Raw genomic sequence first — 5,457 nt, 5'->3', positions numbered from 1 at the left:
ATTGTTTGTAAAAACAGATGTTTGCAAATGTATTATTTTGATTAAACACAGAAGATAGTCAGTCTTCTTTCGTGAAGGACTCCAGAAATCAGTGAATAATTACAGTTGATATGCTGAAATCACAATTTTAAATTAAAAAAAATGGCTCGAAACGATTACTCGATTATTAAAATACTTGTCGACTCATTTGATAATCGATTACTTGCCGATTAATCGATTAATTTTGACAGCTCTACATGAAATAACGTTGGTTTTGGTCCCGTAACGTTTGCAACAATTAAAAAAAAAATCATAGACAGAACATTAGACTGTTTTACATTATTTTGCTCTTTAGTATTGGTTATTTCCACAACCAGAAAAGTCTGCAAAAATCTGCTGATTATCTGGGGTGGCATTGTTTAAACGTCATTCATTATGTTTATTATATCTTCTGTTTGGTTTTCGCTGTTTCTCCGGGTACTTCGGCGATTGGCTGGCAACCCCTTCAGTGTGTACCCTGCCTACTGCCCGAAGCCAGCTGGGATAGGCTCCAGCACCCCTGCGACCCTTGTGAGGTTTAAGCGGTGATGGAGATGGATGGATGGTTTTCGCTCAAAACCCTGTTATAAACAGTTATCAGTGTGTATTTTGCGCCAGGATCCCTATATGAAGTAATGAGACCCTTTCAAATGACGAACTTCATTGTTTATATCCACCAATCAGAGTATAAAGTATTATCTCGCTACCGTCGTGACTTACAGAGGTTAGGTTAAATTTCGCTGCAAATACTTGGCTCATTTTGGTCTAGATGTTGACATTTGTCCACACAGGTCCGCCCAGTGTTGAGTAATTATCACCCTCAGGCATAAGGAAAGTAGTAAAGGTAAACCACGAGGGAAACCGGGTAAATAGCATAGTGGTTATGGGAGGAATTTTGAGTATTTTATACAACTGTAAAAAGGTTGATCAAACCAAAGTTCTGGGTGTGTCTTGACACATGCATCCTCGAATCTTGAGCCTACATCACAGCTGCTTACAGAGAGTACTGAATCATGGGAAACGGAAATTGTGGCAGGCAACGTTAGAGAGCTTGCTTCACTTAAAGAAGTATACACTTCCTGTTTCACCTCTAATACATTTTGGCCAGTGAAAGTTTTAGTCACCCAGTTCTGTCTTCAACCGCATATTGTCACACACACACAAGTTTGTTTTACTATCTTTGTGGGGCTATCTCATTGACATAATGCATTTCCTGGGCCCTTCCCCTAACCCCAACCATAAAAAATGATTGCCCACCCCTATTCCTTACCCTAACCTCAACCATAACCCAATTCAAACCTAAATTCTAAAACCAAGTCTTGACCTTCAAAAAGAGGTCTAAACTTGTGGGGCCCAGCAAAATGGCCCCACCTGGACGGGTGGGCCCCACAACTCTCTGCAATCCCGAAATGTTGGCCCCACTATGTAACAAAAACAAGACCACACACACACAAGTTTGTTTTACTATCTTTGTGGGGCCATCTCATTGACATAATGCATTTCCTAGCCCCTTCCCCTAACCCCAACCATCAAATATGATTGCCTACGCCCATTCCTTACCCTAACCTCAACCATAACCCAATTCAAACCTAAATTCTAAAACCAAGTCTTGACCCTCAAAATGAGGTCTGAACTTGCGGGGACCACCAAAATGTCCCCACAATTTCAAGTCGGTCCCCACAATGGTAGTTAAACCTGGAAAAACACGCGTGTATGGGCCCCACAATGTAGCAAAGACAAAACCACACACACACCCACACACATCTGTTTCCTGTGCAATGGGAGTCTAAGTGTATACGGCAGGTCTTTGGTGGGGAGTGTCACCTCTGTCAGAGATGAACCAACCACCGCCACCCCCCAAACCCCCCGCCCACCCTGGTGACTCATCCTATTGTTCAACGCGGTTCTCCTATTAGTCACACGCTCCTAAATTATGAGAAAGTCCTCAAGGACACTTCACAATGTCCCGCCTCTGTGTGTTATTTTAGTCATTTCCAGTAATTCTTGGAAGTTCTTGGCGGCCGCTTGAATGGAAGCCGAGGTCCAGGGTGTTTGCATCCAGGAAATAAGCAGGGCAACATACACCATGAAAATCAGGGTTTGGATAGAGCGGATTTAACAGAAGGATGGTGGATAAGTAGATCCACTGACCCTTCATCGCTAAGAAGATTACACTTTATCACAAAGAATACTCGGGACATTTAGTCTGCAACAAGCAGTCAGCTGCGGGCCCCTGTAATTAAAGGAGAAGAGTGATCACGCTGATCTGCTATAATCAAAGAAGTGAATGGCGAATGAGCACCGCACTATTATGTTAAAGCAAAGGTGGGAAACCTAGGCACGCATGGCAAGCACCAACATTTTTTAAAAACAGACCATTTGCTTGCTGTTTTCAACAATAACGGGAAATAAGCCATCACGTAATTTGATTTACCAACTTCAGCCATCAACATTACACTCCTTTTGATATATTTCATGTCATAGTATGTGTTTGGTGCAAACTTGGGCACCTAAAAAACATACATTTCCAAAATAGTGTAAGGTTCAGAAATTAGTAAGATTTTAGTTAATTTGTTAAATTTACATATACATTTATGTCTCTAGAATTCTTATTTACACATGTATATATATATATATATATATATATATAAATATATATATATATATATATATATATATATATATATATATATATATATATATATATATATATATATATATATATATATATATATATATATATATATATATATATATATATATATATAAGTAGCTAAATTGACGTGTTGAATCTGCTGTTCTAATTCAATTGCATTTATCTAAAGTTTGCTAGCTTCTGATTGGCTAGTGCTGGTCAGCTGATGAGTGTTCAGCGTAGTTGTGTTGAGCTGTAGCTGAGTGTGTGACGAGTAAATAGCTGTTCCAGAAGAAATTCGTCTCCATCCTGCTTTCTCATTTTATAAAGAGTGTTCCATTAACCACCAGCGAACTCTACAATAGTGTTGAATCAGTCATTTGAAATTAAAGTATAATTTTATGTAAATACTTAATTTAAAGTATGACTGTCATTACAGAAGCAAGGTAGCAAATCAATGCTAATGTGACCATACACGCTAGTTTTGTTAGTTGCTATGCTATCCGGTCAACAACAAACTTAGCTATACTGTATAATGACAGAAAAACATTAAATTAGTACGTTCGTTCCTTATAATGTAGGTAAAATGGTTGCGTTGGTTTGACTGACATGCTAGTCACGTATGTTAGCTGCTTTGCCAACTGGTTAACAACAAACTAAGCTACAAGTAAAACTCTGATATTAGCCAGTCTTTCATGATAATATGAGTAACAACGTTGTGTTGGTTTGAGTGACACACTCCATTGCCACTACAAACTTTTGGTCAGAGCAATTAGCTTGTTGGTGTCATTTATGCTACGTCATGTACTGTAGCTCACCCCCCACCCCCTCTTCATGTAGATGACTAAAAAGATTTTTAGGGTTGCATGTATGTTGAGAGCTTCAGAGCATAATTACTATATACTACTATTTTTGAAATACCTTTATTGCTTACCTTACTTAGCTTAGCTTGCTGGCTTACTAGGGCTACATATTTCGTGGTGATCTAGCTAGGAGTCAAACCTAGAATCTTATCAAATCGAATCTTATAGCTAGCCTATTCAGTAACAACCTTACTTTATTGCTTACCTTACTTAGCTTAGCTTAGCCTACTAGCTTACTAGGGCTACATATGTCTGTGAGAGAACAAAATATGTTGATAATTATAAAGAAGGCATATCAACAAAATTATACAAAAAATTGTTTAGTTAAACTTATTTTATGTTGTATTTGATCATCAAAAGGGAGCAATTCATATAGCATTTAACATCATTCATTCAAAGCGCACATCTGTAGATGATTTAAGATACGACCTTATGTATGTTTGATACACTTTCATATACCAAAGCTATTCACACACCACCATTGACTGCAATTACGAGTTGTTTACATCATGGTAGATGCAGTGAACATTATAGCAAACTTTCATTAACGAGCAGCGTGAGAGCTCAATGAAAACGCATAACAGGCTTTTCACAACGGAAGTTTTCTCAGCCAGACGTCCCGAGAGGCATCACTTATCGAGGAGTGCATCTTTTAGAATGTTGCCGTATAAACACATTGAAACTCACCAGCTACCTAATCGTCTTTTTTCTGCTGTTGGTAAATCTCATTGTCACAAAGCAACACATAATTCTTTTTAATTATTTTTAGTATGTTTCACCAACATATACTGCCAAATATGTGTTGAAAAGTTTATATATCAGTGGTGGCTGGTAGGTTGTTGTTGTTGTTGTTGTTTTTGGGGGGGGGGGGGGGTTGCTGGTGGATACAGTATATCACGTGGGGCTGCCTAAGAGTCAGGTCTGGCTACACACAAGCTGGCATCTGTTACATTAACTACATCCAGTTCACACAAAGCAACAGTTGCAGAAAAACTAACATTTCAGTCATATTTAGAATATTTTTTTGTTAAACATCAGGAAGCTAACAGTGCTAAAATGTAGTGACCCCACCTTGGTCCATGCATTGATGAGCGTGTCATTAGCATCCATCCACTTTTTTATACCATTTTCAAATGAATTTCTACATTCAATTACATACAATACAGATTTGAATAACTTTGCATAACCAAAACAACAACAAATGTAAAAGCAAAGTGAAAAGTGTCAAATTTTTTTGCTATTTTTTGGTGGTTAATTTTTTTTAAATACAATAAACCACAGTATACTATAAGTGCCACCTCAAACCCTAATACATGACAAATGTGCAGTGCTCAATTGCTTGGTTTGCTGTGAAGTTGCCAACTTTTTTGCGGTCCACTTCTCTCATGTGTTTGGCTGTGACGATCGGTCTGCAGCAGGCCTTCCATCCTTCCATATATGCTTTTTATGTATTTATTTTATTTTTAAGATTAGATTAGATTGAAAATTTGTGAACACCAGAAGCTGACGGTTTTTAGGGTGCAACAAGACATAAAGTATTTATTCACCATGAGTCATTGTTGTAGCCGACATTAAAAAATTATCTTAAACTTCTCCCAATATGTTGTGTTAATGCACGCTGGTTCACATTCCTCCATTCGCCCCAAGTTTCCCAAGATCTCAATCATTCACTCAGTCGTGAGCTCAACCTGGTTAATTTTCTCTTTTTTGACAATTTCTTACATCATGTTGTAACAACATGGCTATTTTAATAAAGTAAGGAGTAGAAAGCACAAATAGTTGTTTTAAAGTAAAAAGCAATCAGAAAAATAAACATCAAGTGAAGAAGATAGCTGCAATGTACAGTACTTGGTTACATGGTAATACATGCCACTACTGTTTGTGAGGAGAGGAAGGGGAGTCGCTTTTATGTGACGTCACTCTGCCCCTCCCACTGGTCTG

The sequence above is a fragment of the Leptonotus elevatus genome, chromosome 4 (genome assembly GCF_054856555.1).
Source record: "Leptonotus elevatus isolate MCC_2025b chromosome 4, RoL_Lele_1.0, whole genome shotgun sequence".
Classification (NCBI taxonomy): domain Eukaryota; kingdom Metazoa; phylum Chordata; class Actinopteri; order Syngnathiformes; family Syngnathidae; genus Leptonotus; species Leptonotus elevatus.
This window is presented reverse-complemented; position numbering follows the sequence as displayed.